Below are 23,540 nucleotides of genomic sequence, written 5' to 3' on the forward strand. Positions count from 1 at the left end.
ATATGAAAAGCAGTACAGAATGGGTCACATAACCAGAGACCAAACAAAATGTTACTCGTCAATCCTAACCAGCCCAAGCTCAGATACCCCACCAAATGACTACCTTACTGGCAACTACCCGAACACACTGTTCCTAGCTCCGACTAACCCATACGAAGTCTCCCTTATTATCAACACACTAAAAAACAGGGCAGGAGATTTAAATACCTTACCACCCTTTATATACAAAAAAGTGTCACAAGTGCTATCACCAATCATTGCAACACTCTTCAACAAATCCATTGAATCCTCTACCTTCCTTACAGTTCTCAAAATAGCAAGGGTCACCCTCTCTCAAAAATCTTCGAAAAATTAATTCATAAGCAAATCTACTCCTACCTCATTTCCCAAAACATACTCAACCCCTGCCAATTTGGATTCAGGCCTAATAAAAATATTAATGATGCTATTATACACATGCTAGAACATATATACACTGCAATAGAGAAAAAACAAGTCCCACTGGGGAGTTTCATTGACTTACGTAAAGCTTTTGATACAGTTGACCATGACTTGCTCCACATAAAATTGTCACACTATGGTATAAGAGGGCACTCCCTCAACTACCTCAAGTCATACCTCAACAACAGAAGCCAATATGTGTACACAAATGGGGCAAACTCTTCCGCACAACCAATTACAGTTGGTGTCCCACAGGGAAGTGTCCATGGCCCTCTTCTCTTTCTCCTATACATAAATGACCTACCAAATGCTTCGCAATTACTCAAACCCACACTATTTGCAGATGACACTACATACGTCTTCTCTCACCCGAGCCCAGTCATGCTAGCCAATACTGAAAATACCAAATTACAGAAAATATCTACCTGGATGAGGACTAACAAACTTACACTAAACATTGACAAAACCTACTTCATTCAGTTTGGTAACAGAGCTACAGATGTCCCTCTTAACATAATGATAAATGGATCACCTATCACAAAGCTAACAGAGGGAAAATTCTTAGGAATCCACCTTGATAATAGACTCAAATTTCAAACACATATACAACAAATTTCCAAGAAAATTTCCAAGACCGTAGGCATACTATCGAAGATACAGTACTATGTTCCACAGTCAGCCCTCCTGGCCCTATATCTCTCTCTTATTTACCCCTATCTCACCTATGGAATTTGTGGATTTGGCTCAACAACAATTAACCATCTCAGACCACTAATTACCCAACAAAAGGCTGCAGTCAGAATGATAACAAATTCCCACTACAGGCAGCACACTCCACCAATACTCAAAACACTAAGCCTACTCACCATACAAAACATCCATACTTATTATTGCACCTATTACATACATAGAGCACTTAACTCTGATATTAACCCTCCCCTCAAACATCATCTTGCCAACCTCAACAGAACACATGGCCATAACACAAGGCACAGATCACTCTTTGATGTTCCTCGTGTCCATCTCGCCCTATGCAAAAACTCAATGCACATAAAAGGCCCTAAAATCTGGAATTCATTACCTGTAAATATAAAAGAAACACTATACCTGTTTATAAATTCAAGTCTCTTCTCAAAGATCACTTACCCAAAACCAAATAAATACTGAATAACTGATCCTTATAAATTGTATATCTTAAATGTTTCTCACAATTATATCACATAAATGTTAAACCTAAGACCCAATCTAACTTTGTTGTTTTTTAAATACTGTGGAAAATTTTTGATTTTCCGAAGCTGTGGCGCCTGGTAGGTGTTTGATGTGTCGATGTGAGTCAAAAAATGTATTTGACAATAGGGTAGAACCAAGAGTTCCCTTTGCGCATGCGCGGATGTGCGGGGGTTTGGGGCGACTCGGGCCATGGGGGTGGCGGGAGTGTTTTGAATGTGGTGAGGAGGCTGGGAAAGCATGGAACCACGAAATTGGCATTCACGGCGGCCTAAGGATTAATATAGGCCTCACTTCATAATAGGAAGTGTCGTAACTGTTCCTGGTGAAGAGTGAGGGAACGTGATTTACGGGACCACCGTAAAAGGGTGGTAAAATTAGTGAATAATGGTTTGACGGGGTGTGACTGGTGCACGGCCATGGTGTGTGTCCAGGGGAAATACCCGTGTGTTAATCCTCGCTCATCGGCCTCAGATCTTAATGGAGTGACCTCTAATGTGTATAATAATTATGAGAGGTTAAATCGTCTTGTGAATGGTAATGTAATCAGTGATAATAACATTGAGTTAAGAGAATGCGGGATGTGAAATAGATCGCCCTGCTCCGAGTGAATGTGTGATTCTCGTACCGAGGATAGGGAAGCTTTATGGAAGCACGACTTCTAAACCGGGACAAACCGACGGGTACCTCGTCCTGCTGGAATGAGAACCGTGTCTGTGTAGCAGAACATCGAAATGAGATGGTGAATGGAGGAAATAAGGAGTATCAATCACCCACAGTTAAGTAACCCTTCTAGTTATAGCAGACTGATACTGGCCAGTTAGGTATGTTGTAATTGGATAGGTTATGAGTGATCCAGCTACATCAAGTGACCACCAGAGAATATCTGGTAAGTGGAGAGATTATGTACAAGTGGTTTTCCTTGATGGATATATCCATGTGTAACCTACCCCCCCCCCTTCATTCAGTTACACTAATATAATCTATACAGTCCACAATTAATTAGTAGCACCGTACTTGTGGGTGCTATCCAATCCATACTGGTCTCGGATAGATATGGATAAGATTGTGAGGTCGAAGGGACCACCTGCCGTGACCAGGGGTGGTTAAGTTTTCTCACATGTCTACACGGGGTGACTACGGTAAACAATATGGTTGTCTCCCAATGAGATTACTGGTATGTATATAATGTTGAGGTACATACAGGTAAGCACCCTATAAAATTTTCCATATCTGCCCATTGGTCCTTCCTGAACCGGATGCAATCAGTGAAAAAAAAAAAATTAATTGAATTAATTACTTAATAATTAAGTGACTGATTGAAGGAAGTGGGTGTAGGGTGCACAAGTTTAATCGATCGTGTGATGGATGATAATTAGCCCAATTAATTGCTAGCACATGTGTGGCTAGGATTTATACAAGAGTAAAGTGCAAGAATTACTCTTATAAGGCGCCTACTTAAGTTGTATAATCTGCATAATCAGTGATTAATAATTCTCTAACCATGACTGGATCTAATGGAGTTAATGACTTGGGATACTGAGAGAGACTTGTTATTGTTAAAGTCTCATAATTCCAGTATGCCCAATAAATTAATTCAGGGAGCATAGGCTTATGCCCCTGAGAGAATGGAACACTAATTAGTCCATTTTGAGGGATCAATAAATATGGATGGCCATGGAGTTGGTGCCTATATGCAGTAATGTGCTGGGGCTGACTTGGGATACTGAGAGAGACTTGTTATTGTTAAAGTCTCATAATTCCAGTATGCCCAATAAATTAATCCAGGGAGCATAGGCTTATGCCCCTGAGAGAATGGAACACTAATTAGTCCATTTTGAGGGATCAATAAATATGGATGGCCATGGAGTTGGTGCCTATATGCAGTAATGTGCTGGGGCTGACTTGGGATACTGAGAGAGACTTGTTATTGTTAAAGTCTCATAATTCCAGTATGCCCAATAAATTAATCCAGGGAGCATAGGCTTATGCCCCTGAGAGAATGGAACACTAATTAGTCCATTTTGAGGGATCAATAAATATGGATGGCCATGGAGTTGGTGCCTATATGCAGTAATGTGCTGGGGCTGACTTGGGATACTGAGAGAGACTTGTTATTGTTAAAGTCTCATAATTCCAGTATGCCCAATAAATTAATCCAGGGAGCATAGGCTTATGCCCCTGAGAGAATGGAACACTAATTAGTCCATTTTGAGGGTTCAATAAATATGGATGGCCATGGAGTTGGTGCCTATATGCAGTAATGTGCTGGGGCTGACTTGGGATACTGAGAGAGACTTGTTATTGTTAAAGTCTCATAATTCCAGTATGCCCAATAAATTAATCCAGGGAGCATAGGCTTATGCCCCTGAGAGAATGGAACACTAATTAGTCCATTTTGAGGGTTCAATAAATATGGATGGCCATGGAGTTGGTGCCTATATGCAGTAATGTGCTGGGGCTGACTTGGGATACTGAGAGAGACTTGTTATTGTAAAGTCTCATAATTCCAGTATGCCCAACAAATTAGCCCCGAGAGCATAGACTTAGTGTCATACCTTACAATAAGAGGGAAATTGTTAATACCAGAAGCATGGAGGCTTGAGTGTGCTTTGGATGGAGCCCTACCTGAGGAGTTAACAGGTGGAAAGAATTAATGGGTGATTATGTAAATATCAATGTTGGAGTTCCCAAGCCAGGTGGCCAGTGAAGATGGGAAAATTGTACTCCACATTATGTAAGTCGTCTAGCAACGACCTCCGCCCGGCCGCAGTGTGGAAAATTTTTGATTTTCCGAAGCTGTGGCGCCTGGTAGGTGTTTGATGTGTCGATGTGAGTCAAAAATGTATTTGACAATAGGGTAGAACCAAGAGTTCCCTTTGCGCATGCGCGGATGTGCGGGGGTTTGGGGCGACTCGGGCCATGGGGGAGGCGGGAGTGTTTTGAATGTGGTGAGGAGGCTGGGAAAGCATGGAACCACGAAATTGGCATTCACGGCGGCCTAAGGATTAATATAGGCCTCATTTCATAATAGGAAGTGTCGTAACTGTTCCTGGTGAAGAGTGAGGGAACGTGATTTACGGGACCACCGTAAAAGGGTGGTAAAATTAGTGAATAATGGTTTGACGGGGTGTGACTGGTGCACGGCCATGGTGTGTGTCCAGGGGAAATACCCGTGTGTTAATCCTCGCTCATCGGCCTCAGATCTTAATGGAGTGACCTCTAATGTGTATAATAATTATGAGAGGTTAAATCGTCTTGTGAATGGTAATGTAATCAGTGATAATAACATTGAGTTAAGAGAATGCGGGATGTGAAATAGATCGCCCTGCTCCGAGTGAATGTGTGATTCTCGTACCGAGGATAGGGAAGCTTTATGGAAGCACGACTTCTAAACCGGGACAAACCGACGGGTACCTCGTCCTGCTGGAATGAGAACCGTGTCGGTGTAGCAGAACATCGAAATGAGATGGTGAATGGAGGAAATAAGGAGTATCAATCACCCACAGTTAAGTAACCCTTCTAGTTATAGCAGACTGATACTGGCCAGTTAGGTATGTTGTAATTGGATAGGTTATGAGTGATCCAGCTACATCAAGTGACCACCAGAGAATATCTGGTAAGTGGAGAGATTATGTACAAGTGGTTTTCCTTGATGGATATATCCATGTGTAACCTACCCCCCCCCCTTCATTCAGTTACACTAATATAATCTATACAGTCCACAATTAATTAGTAGCACCGTACTTGTGGGTGCTATCCAATCCATACTGGTCTCGGATAGATATGGATAAGATTGTGAGGTCGAAGGGACCACCTGCCGTGACCAGGGGTGGTTAAGTTTTCTCACATGTCTACACGGGGTGACTACGGTAAACAATATGGTTGTCTCCCAATGAGATTACTGGTATGTATATAATGTTGAGGTACATACAGGTAAGCACCCTATAAAATTTTCCATATCTGACATAGACAAGGATGTCAGCCACAGCACCGTGTCTTCCTTTGCAGACGACACCCGAATCTGCATGACAGTGTCTTCCATTGCAGACACTGCAAGGCTCCAGGCGGACATCAACCAAATCTTTCAGTGGGCTGCAGAAAACAATATGAAGTTCAACGATGAGAAATTTCAATTACTCAGATATGGTAAACACGAGGAAATTAAATCTTCATCAGAGTACAAAACAAATTCTGGCCACAAAATAGAGCGAAACACCAACGTCAAAGACCTGGGACTGATCATGTCGGAGGATCTCACCTTCAAGGACCATAACATTGTATCAATCGCATCTGCTAGAAAAATGACAGGATGGATAATGAGAACCTTCAAAACTAGGGAGGCCAAGCCCATGATGACACTCTTCAGGTCACTTGTTCTATCTAGGCTGGAATATTGCTTCACACTAACAGCACCTTTCAAGGCAAGTGAAATTGCTGATCTAGAAAATGTACAGAGAACCTTCACGGCTCGCATAACGGAGATAAAACACCTCAATTACTGGGAGCGCTTGAGGTTCCTAAAACTGTATTCCCTGGAATGCAGGCGGGAGAGATACATGATTATATACACCTGGAAAATCCTAGAGGGACTAGTACAGAACTTGCACACGAAAATCACTCACTTCGAAAGCAAAAGACTTGGCAGACGATGCACCATCCCCCCAATGAAAAGCAGGGGTGTCACTAGCACGTTAAGAGACCATACAATAAGTGTCAGGGGCCCGAGACTGTTCAACTGCCTCCCAGCACACATAAGGGGGATTACCAACAGACCCCTGGCAGTCTTCAAGCTGGCACTGGACAAGCACCTAAAGTCAGTTCCTGATCAGCCGGGCTGTGGCTCGTACGTTGGTTTGCGTGCAGCCAGCAGCAACAGCCCGGTTGATCAGGGGCTGATCCACCAGGAGGCCTGGTCACAGGCCGGGCCGCGGGGGCGTTGACCCCCGAAACTCTCTCCAGGTAAACTCCAGGTAATGAAAAGCAGCGGTGTCACTAGCACGTTAAGAGACCATACAATAAGTGTCAGGGGCCTGAGACTGTTCAACTGCCTCCCAGCATACATAAGGGGGATTACCAACAGACCCCTGGCAGTCTTCAAGCTGGCACTGGACAAGCACCTAAAGTCGGTTCCTGACCAGCCGGGCTGTGGCTCGTACGTTGGTTTGCGTGCAGCCAGCAGCAACAGCCTGGTTGATCAGGATCTGATCCACCAGGAGGCCTGGTCACAGACCGGGCCACAGGGGCGTTGACCCCCGGAACTCTCTCCAGGTAAACTCCAGGTCCAGGTATGTATGCTGGGAGGCAGTTGAACAGTCTCGGGCCCCTGACACTTACTGTATGGTCTCTTAACGTGCTAGTGACACCCCTGCTTTTCATTGGGGGGATGTTGCATCGTCTGCCAAGTCTTTTGCTTTCGTAGTGAGTGATTTTCGTGTGCAAGTTCGGTACTAGTCCCTCTAGGATTTTCCAGGTGTATATAATCATGTATATCTCCCACCTGCATTCCAGGGAATACAGGTTTAGGAATCTCAAGCGCTCCCAGCAATTGAGGTGTTTTATCTCCGTTATGTGCGCCGTGAAGGTTCTCTGTACATTTTCTAGGTCAGCAATTTCACCTGCCTTGAAAGGTGCTGTTAGTGTGCAGCAATATTCCAGCCTAGATAGAACAAGTGACCTGAAGAGTGTCATCATGGGCTTGGCCTCCCTAGTTTTGAAGGTTCTCATTATCCATTCTTTCATTTTTCTAGCAGATGCAATTGATACAATGTTATGGTCTTTGAAGGTGAGATCCTCCGACATGATCACTCCCAGGTCTTTGACGTTGGTGTTTCGCTCTATTTTGTGGCCAGAATTTGTTTTGTACTCTGATGAAGATTTAATTTCCTCGTGTTTACCATATCTGAGTAATTGAAATTTCTCATCGTTGAACTTCATATTGTTTTCTGCAGCCCACTGAAAGATTTGGTTGATGTCCGCCTGGAGCCTTGCAGTGTCTGCAATGGAAGACACTGTCATGCAGATTCGGGTGTCATCTGCAAAGGAAGACACGGTACTGTGGCTGACATCCTTGTCTATGTCAGATATGAGGATGAGGAACAAGATGGGAGCGAGTACTGTGCCTTGTGGAACAGAGCTTTTCACCGTAGCTGCCTCGGACTTTACTCTGTTGACTACTGCTTTCTGTGTTCCGTTAGTGAGGAAATTATAGATCCATCGACCGGCTTTTCCTGTTATTCCTTTAGCATGCATTTTGTGCGCTATTACGTAATGGTCACACTTGTCGAAGGCTTTTGCAAAGTCTGTATATATTACATCTGCATTCTTTTTGTCCTCTAGTGCATCTAGGACCTTGTCGTAGTGATCCAATAGTTGAGACAGACAGGAGCGACCTGTTCTAAACCCATGTTGCCCTGGGTTGTGTAACTGATGGGTTTCTAGATGGGTGGTGATCTTGCTTCTTAGGACCCTTTCAAAGATTTTTATTCAATTTCAAATTCAAATTCAAAGTTTATTCTCTATAAGGATTACAATGCTGAGTTTACAGAAATTTGGTTATTGTTTGGTTTACATGTAGTAAAATTGTGATTACAGAGTGTACCACTAGAACGCTTAGCATGGCTAGGCATTTCGGGCATACTTAGTTTTATTCTTAATTGTAAAATATTACAAATTATGAGGTAAGTTGGTATTATGGCTAAGTGACTAAATACTAGTTTGTGAGTTTAGCAATGTGAATGCTTTTGTTTTGGCACAGTACATAGTTTCAGTATTGGAGTATCACAGGATTCATTATTTTAAGACAGATTAATATTTCCGTTTATGGTCAAATGAGTGAGTGAGTGTAAGTGTGAACCACCAGGTGGTATTCGTGTAGTTAGTTGATGGGGTGTATCAGGGAGATAAGATGTTTTCTAATGGTAGTTTTGAAGGTGATGAATGTGTCTGCAGTTCTAGAGTTCTCAGGTAGGGTATTCCAGATTTTAGGGCCTTTGACATACATTGAATTTTTGTAAAGGTTTAGTCGGACACGGGGAATGTCGTAGAGATGTTTGTGTCTGGTGTTATGCCTGTGGGTTCTGTCACAACTATCAAGAAAGCGTTTTAGGTCAAGGTTGATATTAGAGTTTAAGGCTCTGTAGATATAGATTGCACAGTAGTAAGTGTGGATGTACTGAACTGGGAGCAAGTTTAGATCTATGAAGAGTGGGGGGGGTGTGTTGCCAGGGATGGGATTTAGTGATTATTCTTACTGCAGCTTTTTGTTGATAGGTGATAGGTGATAGAAACACAGGCCTTATCTCTAGGCTTTATTGAACATAGAATCTTCATAGTACTTCTGCAACAACAAAATATAATGACTAGTACATCTAATAATGGCTTCTACAGGGATGGTGATGTCTTGCATATGTCAAGAGAAAAGTTATAACTACAGGCCACATATTTAAACTCACCATGTAATCTGCATCGGTGATAAATGGATAAAGTAGGAGAGAATCACACACCATATGTTGGTGCCCATGACGCACGCCAAACTGTTGTTGTTGTTAAAGATGGTTATAGGAAACGGAGACTGGCTATCGATTACTCTGAGACAATCAACAAATTTACACTTCTTGATGGGTACCCTCTACCTCGAATTGACGATACAGTGAACAAAATTGCTCAGTACTACGTGTTTAGCACAATTGATCTGCAGAGTGCCTATCATCAAGTCCCTATAAGGAATGAAGATAAACCATACACAGCGTTTCAGGCTAGTGATGGCCTGTATCAGTTTACCAGAGTCCCTTTTGGAGTCACCAATGGGGTAGCCTGCTTCCAACGAATTATGGATTCACTCATTCAGGAAGAGCAACTCATGGGAACTTACGCGTATTTAGATAATGTTACCATTTGTGGCAAGACCCAGGAGGAACATGATGCAAACCTTGATAAGTTTTTGGAAGCCGCCAAGAAGAAAAATATCAGTTACAATGAGGAAAAGTGCACTTTTTCAACTAAAAGGCTTAGCATCCTTGGTTATGTAGTGGAAGGAGGTTCAATATTCCCAGACCCTGAACGACTACGACCTCTACGGGAACTTCCAATGCCTCAAGACAAAAAGTCACTCCGAAGAACTCTTGGTCTCTTTGCTTATTACTCACAATGGATCTACAACTTTTCAAGTAAAGTCCGCCCATTGAGTGCTACCACATTTCCTGTGACAAAGGAAGCAGAAGCCGCTTTCCATACTCTCAAACAGGACATTGAAAACTCAGTAGTTCAAGCCATTGATGAGTCCCTACCATTCGAAGTGGAAACGGATGCATCTGACATTGCCATTGCTGCAGTCTTATCTCAGGCAGGACGACCAGTAGCCTTCTTTTCGAGAACTTTTCAAGGATCAGAGAAATGTTATGCTGCTGTAGAAAAGGAAGCCCAGGCCATCATAGAAGCAGTTCGCCACTGGAGGCATTATTTAACTGGTAGACATTTCACCATAAGGACTGACCAACGGTCCGTGATGTATATGTTCGACAAGAGGCACAAAAGTAGGATAAAGAATGACAAGATATTACGCTGGAGGATGGAACTATCGTGTTATGACTTTGATATTCTGTACCGACCGGGTCAAGAGAACATCTCACCTGATGCATTCTCTAGGTCCCACTGTGGAGCAGCATGTCATGATTTGCAATCACTCTCAGCTCTCCACAAGGCTTTGTGTCACCCAGGAGTTACACGCCTGTACCATTTTGTCAAATCAAAGAACATGCCCTACTCAGTGGAAGATGTGCGACAAGTGATCAGAGCATGCAGAGTATGTGCAGAGTGCAAGCCAAACTTTCATCAGCCAGAGAAGACTCATCTCATAAAATCCACCCAGCCTTTCGAAAGATTGAATATAGATTTCAAAGGACCTCTACCAAGCACAAATCAGAATAGGTATTTCCTTAACATAGTAGATGAATATTCAAGGTTTCCCTTTGTATTCCCCTGTGCAAATATGGCTGCTTCAACTGTTATTAGTTGTCTTTCACAGTTGTTCTCTATTTTTGGTATGCCAGCTTATATCCATTCAGACAGGGGATCCTCGTTCACGAGTAACGAACTTCAGGAGTTTTTGGCTAGCAAAGGTATTGCCTGCAGCAGAACAACAAGCTACAACCCTCAACACAATGGTCAAGTGGAGCGGTTCAATGGTACTATATGGAAGGCAGTTACAATGACATTAAAGTCGCGCAATCTACCTGTTCAACACTGGCAAACTGTCCTACCTGATGCTCTTCACTCTATTAGATCACTGCTGTGCACAGCTACTAATGCAACCCCTCATGAAAGACTCCTCAACTATTCACGTCGTTCCTCTACGGGAGCCTCCGTGCCCACTTGGTTATGTCGTCCTGGACCCGTTCTCCTGAAGAGTCACCGTAGGATGAACAAGACGGATCCTTTAGTGGAAGAGGTAGAGCTCCTGCAAGCTAATCCACATTACGCCCACATTCGCTACCAAAATGGTGAAGAGACTACAGTATCTACAAGACATTTAGCCCCAGTTGAAATCCCTATCAGTGTGGAATCTCAAGATACACCAATAGATGTGAAAGATGCTTCGTTTTCTCCTGGAAAGCCCCTTGAGACTACCCCTATGGAAATAGAGGATTCTGCTCCAGCAGTTAATCAAACCCCGCTGGAAAATATCGAACCTGGTGAAGAGGCTCAAGGGCTACGAAGGTCGGGACGTGTACGTCGCCCACCTAACAGTTTGGGAGATTACTGTCTCTGATATTTTAGAAGGGGGAGATTGTAGTGATACTGGTCCTGTGGGGAGCAGCAGCAGGATAATACTGCACCACCTCTAGGGGCCCTTAACAACAACAACCTGTGCACGCCAAGGGGAATCACTGGGTTCTATAATACCCTCCTTCAGCAGCCTCTGAGTTTCTTTCTCAATGAACATCCGATCCTCATAAGAATAGCGGCGTGACTTAGCTGATATAGGATGGCAATCCGCGGTAAGATTTGCAAACAGCTTTGGTGGGTCTACCCTTAAAGTGCTAAGTCCACAGACAACAAGAGGAGGCAGTTCACCTCCATATGTTAAGGTGACACTACCATGCAGCTTCTGAAAGTCCTGACCAAGGATAACATCAGAGCACAGTTGTGGCAGAATAGCTAAATGTACATCTTGATAATCCTTTCCATTAACTCTGAGATTTACCTTACAAAACCCTAAGGTCTGAATAGAGAGAGATGTTGATGCCATGGAAACGGTACCTGATGAGTGATGTAGAGTCAAGGAGAGCCGTTTAACTAAGTCAAGGTTGATGAAACTCTCTGAGCTGCCACTATCAATAAGACCATCTACTTCTGTTCCTTTGATGAATACTTTCACAACTGCCTTTGACAGTGAATTTGGAGTAGCCGCAGAAGTCACTGTTGCTAGAGTCGCATGATCACTGGAATGTGTGGAGGCACTAGCTCTTGTTGATGCATTAGCACGACATACTTTAGCAAAGTGACCTTTCTTGTGGCATTTATGGCACATTGCTTCACGAGCAGGACACTTTGGACGTGGATGTCTTGAAAAACCACAAAAGAAACACACCATACCTGCTGCTGCTGTCACTGAGGCAGGTTCCCCAGTAACTTCATTGCAAGAGTCTTGGTCAGGAATTGCAGCACTTACCACTCGAGAAGGCTGAGTGGTACTGTATACTTCAGAATTCTTCTGGGCTGAATCTAGAGCTCTTGCCTGGTCAAAGGCAGCGGCTAAGTCGAGAGTTTTATTCTCCAATAAACGCTGCCTTATTATTGGTGATTGCAGGCCACTGATAAAAGCATCCCTGATGGACTCTTCACAATACTGAGCAGCTGTCACTGCTTGGAAGTGACAGTCCTTACCTAAAATTTTCAGTGCTTGAAAGTATTCCTCTAAGGACTCATCAATCTGCTGGCGGCGAGTTGCAAGGCGATAGCGTGCAAAGATTTCATTTGTAGGTTTAATATACTGAGACTTGAGGGTTTTGATAGCATCTTCGTAGGTATTACACTCAGAAATAGCCTCATATATCTTAGGTGACACAAAATTGATGAGCAGACTTAGTTTATCTAGATCTTCTTTAGGAAGGGCTCCCAAGAAGTTTTCGAAAGTCTTAAACCAGTGCTTCCATTCCTGAGCAGCCGTTGATAAGCTGGGGTCACAGTCTAGCCTCTCAGGTTTCAGTAAACGCTCCATGTTGTGATGTAGTCTAGCGCAGGATCACCACCAGGTAGCCTAGGATTCTATGTTCAATAAATTGTTGTGATAGAAACACAGGCCTTATCTCTAGGCTTTATTGAACATAGAATCTTCATAGTACTTCTGCAACAACAAAATATAATGACTAGTACATCTAATAATGGCTTCTACAGGGATGGTGATGTCTTGCATATGTCAAGAGAAAAGTTATAACTACAGGCCACATATTTAAACTCACCATGTAATCTGCATCGGTGATAAATGGATAAAGTAGGAGAGAATCACACACCATATGTTGGTGCCCATGACGCACGCCAAACTGTTGTTGTTGTTAAGGGACCCTAGAGGTGGTGCAGTGTTATCCTGCTGCTGCTCCCCACAGGACCAGTATCACTACAAGGTGTGTTGCTGCAGTTGATCCCCAAGCACAAATAGCATAGGTGAGGTATGGATAAATAAGTGAGTGGTATAGTGTGAGAAGGGCATTTTGCGGCACGTAGTATCGTATCTTGGGGAGGATCCCAACCGTTTTGGATACTTTTTTGGCTATATGCTGGATATGGGTGCTGAAATTCAGGTTATTGTCAAGGTATAAGCCTAGGAATTTTCCCCCATTATTTCTGGTAATTAGGGTGTTGTCAATCTTAATGTTAATTTGTGCATCTCCTGCTCTGCTACCAAACATAATATAGTAGGTTTTGTCAGTGTTAAGCGTAAGTTTATTGCCTGTCATCCAAGTCGATATTTTAATCAGCTCCTCATTCACAATGGTGTTGAGGGTGGCAAGATTAGGGTGAGAGATGACATAAGTCGTGTCATCAGCAAAGAGAATGGGTTTCAGGTGTTGGGATACGTTTGGAAGGTCATTGATGTATATGAGGAAGAGCAGGGGACCAAGGACACTTCCCTGCGGAACTCCAGTATCAAGTGGCCGTGTTGTTGATGCTGTGTCTTTAATGGTGACGTACTGATACCTATTAGTAATGTAAGATTTGAAATAAGCAAGTGCATGGCCTCTTATACCGTAGTGATCAAGTTTGTGGAGTAGGATGTCGTGGTCTACTGTGTCAAAAGCTTTTCTTAGGTCAATAAAAATTCCTAGTGGATATTCCTTATTTTCCAATGCTGTGTAAAGCAGATCTAGCATTTTTATGATTGCATCATTAGTGCTTTTATTTTTCCTAAATCCAAACTGGCAGGGGTTGAGTATGTTTTGAGCCGTTATAAATGAATACAGTCTCCTGTGCACGAGTTTCTCAAAGATTTTGGATAGCAATGGTAAGTTAGATATTGGCCTATAGTTGTTTAAGTCTGTAGGGTCACCACCTTTATGTATTGGTTTAACCCTTGCCATCTTGAGTAGTTTCGAGAAGGTGCTAGTCTCTATTGACTTGTTAAAAAGTAATGAAATAGCATGCGAAAGGACATGGGCCGTTCGCTTGTACAGTAATGGTGGGACATGAGACAGATTCCCCGAGTTATTTTTAAGTGACTTTATGATCTCAATGACTTCCGTGGGCTCAGTTGGTGCAAGATAGAAGGAATTAGGGAAATTTCCATCTAGGTAGTTCCCGGCATGGGCATTGGTATGTGGGATTTTACTGGCGAGATTAGATCCTATGTTTGAGAAGAAGTCGTTTATCTTGTTAGCTGTGTCAGTGGGATGTAGTGGTGTTTCATCAGGTTTAGTTAGGACAATATTCTTGGTTTTTCTCAGTTTGTGGGTCCCTAGAATCTGAGAGGGTGTTTTCCAGGTCTTTTTTATATCTCCTCTAGTGTCTGTGAATCTACTGTAGTATAGTTGTTTGGCTGTTTTTATTACTTTGGTGAGAGCTGATGAATAGTGTTTAAGAGTATCTTTGTGTATTAAGCCCTGTCTATATTGCTTTTCATATTGGTGTTTCTTGTCAATGGATTTCAGAATGGTGCTGGTTAGCCATGGGCAACCAAGCCGTTTATTTGTGATCTGTTTTGTTTTTATAGGACAATGTTTTTGTATAGTCTAAGTAATTTGTTAAGAAAGATGTCTGTCCAGTCATCAATACCATTGGCCTTGGAGAATTCTGTAGGCCAATCAACAGTCTCTAGGTCAGCTGTGAACTTCCTTACTGAGGCCTCGTCATGGAGTCTAAATGAGACTTTGTTGTATTCAAGTGGTGGTTTACTAATGTTTGTCAGGAGGAAGGTAGGGTAGTGGTCTGTAGTGCTATCTGTGATTATCCCTGATTTAAGGGGGGCTAGTATATTGGTCCATATGTGGTCTATTATGGTTGCACTTGTCTCAGTGAGCCTGGTTGGTTTAGTTATTGTTGGTATGAGAAGTGTGTTGTTCATATTGTTGATGAAATTAGTTACAGGCTGATCATCTAGTAAGCCAAGGTTTATGTTGAAGTCTCCAGCTAAGAGAAGGTGGTGCTTATTCATTTGTCTGTTTGTTATTAGTGACTTTAATTTCTCACTGAAATTTGGGATGTTTGTGTGAGGTATCCGGTAAATGGCACCGATTGTTATAGGCGTCTTAAGGTTTTTTACAGTAAAATTATCAAAAATGTATTCCCCATATTCATCACTAAAGCAAGTGGTGCTAAGACAAGATAATTGGTTAGAGTAATAGATTGCAATACCACCCCCAACTTGGTTTGTTCTGCAGTTGTGAATTGCTGTGTATCCTGGTAGAGGGTAGATATCTATTGTGTCCTGCTTAAGCCAGGTCTCAGTAAGAATAATGCAGGAGAAGGGTGTCTTTAGTGATTCAAGGAGTGCTAGGAGGTCATCATAGTGTTTGCTTAAGGACCTGATGTTGTAGTTAAGTACTGATAGACTTTTAGCATTGTTTAGGATAGTGCTGGCTTGTGATGCTGTGTAATAAAGGCAGTTACTTTCCAATAGGTTTTGATTGGGTGTCAGATTATGGAGGTTTAGATCAGGGTCAACGTGATCAATCATCTTCTAGGTTTAAAATTATGGTTATTTATATCCTGAGTTGTGTGTTGAGTTCTACTACTGATATCTGTAGTGGTTGGAAGTTTGGACAAGTATATAGCTAGAGTATTTTGGTCATGTAGGGTATAGTCACTACTACACATAATGAAGTTGATGTTGTCTGTGTGTTGTGCTGGAATGAACTAAAGTACAACTAGGTATAAACTAGAAATATAAAAATACAAATTAAAAATAGAACAAGACTCTCACTTGTAATTGCACTAAGGTCTAATAATGACTTTTGTGGAGTCTATGTTTTGAGCTAGAGTGAGCTAAAGTACAATAGGTTTAATCTAATAATATAAAAGTACAAATTAAAAATAGCACTAGTCTCTCACTAGTAATTGCACTATGGTCTAATATAATGAATTTGGTATTGACTATGTCTTGAGGTAGAATGAGCTATGGTACAACTGAATTTAATCTAATAATATAAATATGTTAGTGCTATCGGTCTGTAGTTCTTTGCCGTTGCTTTACTGCCCCCTTTGTGGAGTGGGGCTATGTCTGTTGTTTTTAGTAACTGTGGGACGACCCCCGTGTCCATGCTCCCTGTCCATAGGATGGTAAAGGCTCGTGATAGGGGCTTCTTGCAGTTCTTGATGAACACGGAGTTCCATGAGTCTGGTCCTGGGGCAGAGTGCATGGGCATGTCATTTATCGCCTGTTCGAAGTCATTTGGCGTCAGGATAACATCGGATAGGCTTGTGTTAACCAAATTCTGTGGCTCTCTCATAAAAAAATCATTTTGATCTTCAACTCTCAGTCTGGTTAGCGGCTTGCTAAAAACTGAGTCATATTGGGACTTGAGTAGCTCACTCATTTCCTTGCTGTCATCTGTGTAGGACCCATCTTGCTTAAGTAGGGGCCCAATACTGGACGTTGTTCTCGACTTTGATTTGGCATAGGAGAAGAAATACTTTGGATTTCTTTCGATTTCATTTATGGCTTTTAGTTCTTCCCGCGATTCCTGACTCCTATAAGATTCCTTTAGCTTAAGTTCAATGCTTGCTATTTCTCTGACCAGTGTCTCCCTACGCATTTCAGATATATTGACCTCTTTTAGCCGCTCTGTTATTCTTTTCCGTCGCCTGTAAAGGGAGCGCCTGTCTCTTTCTATTTTACATCTACTACTCCTTTTTCTTAGAGGAATAAGCCATGTGCATACATCGAGTGCCACCAAGTTAATCTGTTCTAGGCATAAGTTGGGGTCTGTGTTGCTTAGTATATCTTCCCAGCTTATATCGGTTAGGACTTGGTTTACTTGGTCCCACTTTATGTTTTTGTTATTGAAGCTGAATTTGGTGAATGCACCCTCGTGACTAATCTGGTTATGTAGGTCTGGGGCTCCGCGCATACATGTCTGAACCTCAATTATGTTGTGATCTGAATATATTGTTTTTGATATGGTGACATTTCTTATCAGATCATCATTGTTAGTGAAGATGAGGTCTAGTGTATTCTCCAGTCTAGTAGGCTCTATTATTTGCTGGTTTAAATTGAATTTTGTGCAGAGATTTAAAAGCTCTTGTGAGTGTGAGTTTTCATCAGAGCTGCCTCCTGGTGTTATTACTGCAACAATATTATTTGCTATATTCCTCCATTTTAGGTGCCTTAAGTTGAAATCCCCCAGGAGCAAGATGTTGGGTGCAGGAGCTGAAAGATTTTCCAGACAATGGTCAATTTTTAACAGCTGTTCCTGGAATTGCTGGGATGTTGCATCCGGAGGCTTGTAGACTACCACAATGACTAGGTTTTGGTTCTCGATCTTTACTTCTAAAACTTCCACTACATCATTTGAGGCATTAAGCAGTTCTGCGCAAACAAGTGACTCTGCAATGTACAGGCCAACCCCCCTCTTTTGCCTGTTCATTCTGTCACATCTGTCTAGGTTGTAACCTGGGATCCATATTTCGTTGTCCAAGTGATCCTTTATGTGGGTCTCAGTGAAAGCCGCGAACATTGCCTTTGCCTCTGCAAGCAGCCCATGGATGAAAGGTATTTTGTTGTTTGTTGCTGGCTTTAGACCCTGTATATTTGCAAAGTAGAATGTCATCGGACTGGTGGTATTGTTGGTACTGGGGGGGGGGATTTTTTTTCCAGCATTAGTATCTGTATCTGTTGGTTTGGAGTGGAGGCCATCGACTGTGGTTCCACTCCAGGAATGACTGGATTTGGTGTACGATTTCTGCCATTTCCTGCCAGTTTTTTTTCCTTCCTGGCACTGTATATTAAAAATAATAAATGGTTGTATATATACACAATTACATAACAGAAGGAAAATATATCTTAATATCACTCACCAATTTGACTGGAGGTTAATGTGTATCATACTCAGAAAACCTCACTCTAACTAAATCTATGAAAATAATGCTGGCTAGAATTATACACAAATCTAGAGAGCTTATCTGATGTTCCTGGAGCTGTCTTGACAAGTCGTCTGATATCTCAAGTTATGCAGAAATGCATATCCACCAATTTCGCCTCCTATTTGAGAGGTATCAACACAATTTTAACCTCTAGAGCACGAAAAATTCTTCCCATTACACCAACGTTTGTACAAAATTGAAAACCAAGATGGCCAGTCTCCTTCTGCTCAGACGCAGGCTTTCCGTTTTCTATGACATAAATATTATTAAATACATTATGGCCATCTATTTACATATAAATACTGAATTTCTGGAAAATATATACAGTATTTTCCACAATAACCAAGCACTTCTCTCTTAACAACAATCACAGTAACCAAGTACTTCTCTCTTAACAACAATCACAGTAACCAAGTACTTCTCTCTTAACAATCACAGTAACCAAGTACTTCTCTCTTAACAACAATCACAGTAACCAAGTACTTCTCTCTTAACAATCACAGTAACCAAGTACTTCTCTCTTAACAATCACAGTAACCAAGTACTTCTCTCTTAACAACAATCACAGTAACCAAGTACTTCTCTCTTAACAACAATCATGGATAGTAGCCAAGGACTTCTCTCTTAACAATCATGGATAGTAACCAAGGACTTCTCTCTTAAAAATGATTATGGATAGTAATGAAGCACTTCTTTCTTAACAACAATCATGGATAGTAACCAATCACCTCTTAACAACAATCATGGATACTAACCAAGCACTTCTCTCTTAACAACAATCATGGATAGTAACCAAGCACTTCTCTCTTAACAACAATCATGGATAGTAACCAATCACCTCTTAACAACAATCATGGATACTAACCAAGCACTTCTCTCTTAACAACAATCATGGATAGTAACCAAGCACTTCTCTCTTAACAACAATCATGGATAGTAACCAATCACCTCTTAACAACAATCATGGATAGTAACCAAGCACTTCTCTCTTAAGAACAATCATGGATAGTAACCAATCACCTCTTAACTACTATCATGGATAGTAACCAAGCACTTCTCTCTTAACAACAATTATGGATAGTAACCAAGCACTTCTCTCTTAAGAATGATCATGGATAGTAACCAAGCACTTCTCTCTTAACAATTATGGATAGTAACCAAGCACTTCTCTCTTAAAAATGATCATGGATAGTAACCAAGCACTTCTCTCTTAACAATTATGGATAGTAACCAAGCACTTCTCTCTTAACAATTATGGATAGTAACCAAGCACTTCTCTCTTAACAACAATCATGGATAGTAACCAAGCACATCTCTCTTAACAACAAGCATGGATAGTAACCAATCACCCCTTAACAACAATCATGGATAGTAACCAAGCACTTCTCTCTTAACAACAATCATGGATAGTATCCAATCACCTCTTAACAACAATCATGGATACTAACCAAACACTTCCCTCATAACAATAATCATGGATAGTAACCAAGCACTTCTCTCTTAACAAATATCATGGATAGTAACCAATCACCTCTTAACAACAATCATGGATAGTAACCAAACACTTCTCTCTTGACAACAATCATGGATAGTAACAAAGCACTTCTCTCTTTACAATTATGGATAGTAATCAAGCACTTCTCTCTTAAGAATGATCATGGATAGTAACCAATCACCTCTTAACAACAATCATAGATAGTAACCAATCACCTCTTAACAATCATGGATAGTAACCAAGCACTTCTCTCTTCAACACTCTTAACAATCATCCTTCATTAAAAATGGAAAATTGATCTCATGTGAAGTACATAGGACATGTGAAGTGCACAGGACACTTGTGAAGTACACAGGATATGTAAAGTACACAGGACATAAATGTGAAGTACACAGGATATGTGAAGCACACAGAACATACATGTGAAGTACACAGGACATATATGTGAAGTACACAGGACATGTGAAGTACACAGGACATACACGTGAAGTACACAGGACAAACATATAAAGTACACAGGACATGTGAAGAACAAAGGACATGTGAAGTGCACAGCACATAGAAGTGAAGTACACAGGATATACATGTGAAGTACACAGGACATACATGTGAAGTACACAGGACACGTGAAGTACACGGGACATGTGAAGTACAGGGGACATACACGTGAAGTACACAGGGAATACATGTGAAGTACACAGGACAAACATGTGAAGTACACAAGACATGTGAAGTACACAAGACATACACATGAAGAACACAGAGAATACATGTGAAGTACACAGAACATACATGTGAAGTACACAGATCATGCATGTGAAGTACACAGAACATACATGCGAAGTACACAGGACATACAGGTGAAGTACACAGGACATACATATGAAGTACACAGGACATGTGAAGTACACAGCACATGTGAAGGACACAGGATATAAACGTGACGTACATAGGACATGTTTAGTACACAGGACATGCACGTGAAGCACACAAGACATGTGAAATACACATAACATGTGAAGTATACAGTACATGTGAAGTACACAGGACATACACGTGAAATTTACAGGACATGTGAAGTACACAGCACATGTTGAAGTACACAGCACATGTGAAGTACACAGGACATACACGTGAAGTACATAGGACATGTAAAGTACACAGGACATACATGTGAAGTACAAAGGGCATGTGAAGTACACAGGACATACATGTGAAGTACACAGGACATACACGTGAAGTACACAGGACATGTGAAATACACAGGACATACAAGTGATGTACACAGGACATGTGAAGTACACAGGATATACACGTGAAGTACACGGCATACATGTGAAGTGCACAGGACATACATGTGAAGTACAAAGGACATACATTTGAAGTACACAGGACATGTGAAGTACACTGGACATGTGAAGTACACAGGACATACATGAGAAGTACACAGAACATACATGTGAAGTACACAGAACATGTATGTGAAGTACACAGGGCATACATGTGAAGTACACAGGACATACATGGGAAGTACACAGGATATGTGAAGTACACAGCACATGTGAAGTACACAGGGCATTCACGTGAAGTACACAGGACATACAGGTGAAGTACATTGGACATTCATGTGAAGGACACAGGACATACATGTGAAGTACACAGGACATGTTAAGTACACAATTCATACATGTGAAGTACACGGGACATGTTTAGTACACAGGACATACATGTGAAGTACACAGGACATGTGAAGTACACAGGACATACACGTGAAGTACACAGGACGTGAAGCACACAGGACATGTGAAGTATACAGTACATGTGAAGTACACAGGACATACACGTGAAATACACAGGACATGTGAAGTACACAGCACATGTGAAGTACACAGGGTATACACGTGAAGTACGCAGGACATACAAGTGAAGGACACAGCGCATGTGAAGTACACAGGACATACACGTGAAATACACACGACATGTGAAGTACACAGGACATACATGCGAAATACACAGGACATGTGAAGAACAAAGGATATATGAAGTACACAGGACATGTGAAGTACAGAGAGCATACACGTGAAGTACACAGGACATACAAGTGAAGTAGAAAGGACATACATGTGAAGTACACAGGACGTGAAGTACACAGGACATGTGAAGTGCACAGGACAAACATTTGAAGTACACAAGACATGTGAAGTACATAGGACATGTGAAGTACAGAGGACATGTGAAGTACACAGGACATGTGAAGTACACAGGACATGTGAAGCACATAGGACACGTAAAGTGCACAGGACAAACATTTGAAGTACACAAGACATGTGAAGTACACAGGATATGTGAAGTACACAGGGCATGTGAAGTACACAGAACATGTGAAGTACACAGGGCATGTGAAGTACACAGTACATGTAAGGTACACAGGACACACATGTGAAGTACACAGGAAATGTGAAGTACAGAGGACATACATGTGAAGTACACAGGACACGTGAAGCACACAGGACATACACGTGAAGTACATGCGACTTGCATGTGAAGTACACAGGACATGTGAAATACACAGGACATATATGTTAAGTACACAGGTCATATTTGAGAAGTACACAGGACATGCATGTGAAGTACACAGAACATACATGTGAAGTACACAGGACATGTGAAGCATACAGGACAAGTGAAGTACACAGGACACACATGTGAAGTACACAGGACATGTGAAGTATACATGTGAAGTGCACAGGACATATGAAATACACAGGACATGTGAAGTACACAGGACATACATGTGAAATACACAGTACATGTGAAGTATACAGTACATACATGTGAAGTACACAGGACATACATGTGAAGTACAAAGGACATGCGAAGTACACAGGACATACATGTGAAGTACACAGGACATGTGAAGTACACAGGACATACACGTGAAGTACACAGGACATACTTGTGAAGTACACAGGACATGTGAAGTACACAGGACATGTGAAGTACACAGGACATGTGAATTACACAGGACATCTGAAGTACACAGGACATACATGTGAAGTACACAGAACATATGAAGTACACAGGACATGCACGTGAAGTACACAGGACATGTGAAGTACACAGGACATGTGAAGTGCACAGGACATGTGAAGTGCACAGGACATGTGAAGTGCACAGGACATACATGTGAAGTACACAGGACATGTGAAGTACACAGGACATACATGTGAAGTACACAGGACATGTGAAGTACACAGGACATGTGAAGTACACAGGACACGCGAAGTACACAGGCCATGTGAAGTACACAGTACATATACGTGAAGTACACAGGACTTACCTGTGAAGTACACAGGACATACATGTGAAGTACACAGGATATTTGAAGTTCACATTACATACATGTGAAGTACACAGGACATACATGTGAAGTACACAGGACATGTGAAGTACACAGGACATACATGTGAAGTCCACAGGACATGTGAAGTACACAGGACATGTGAAGTACACAAAACATACATGTGAAGTACACAGGACATACACGTGAAATACACAAGACATGTGAAGTACACAGGACATGTGAAATACACAGGACATGTGAAGTACTCAGGACATAAATATGAAATACACAGTACATGTGAAGAACACAGTACATGTGAAGTCCACATGATATGTGAAGTACACAGGACATGTGAAGTACACAAGACATGTGAAGTACACGGGACATGTGAAATACACAGGACTTAAACGTGAAATACACAGGACATCTGAAGTACACTGTACATATGAAGTACGCAGG

Source organism: Cherax quadricarinatus, chromosome 15 (assembly GCF_038502225.1).
Source record: "Cherax quadricarinatus isolate ZL_2023a chromosome 15, ASM3850222v1, whole genome shotgun sequence".
NCBI lineage: Eukaryota > Metazoa > Arthropoda > Malacostraca > Decapoda > Parastacidae > Cherax > Cherax quadricarinatus.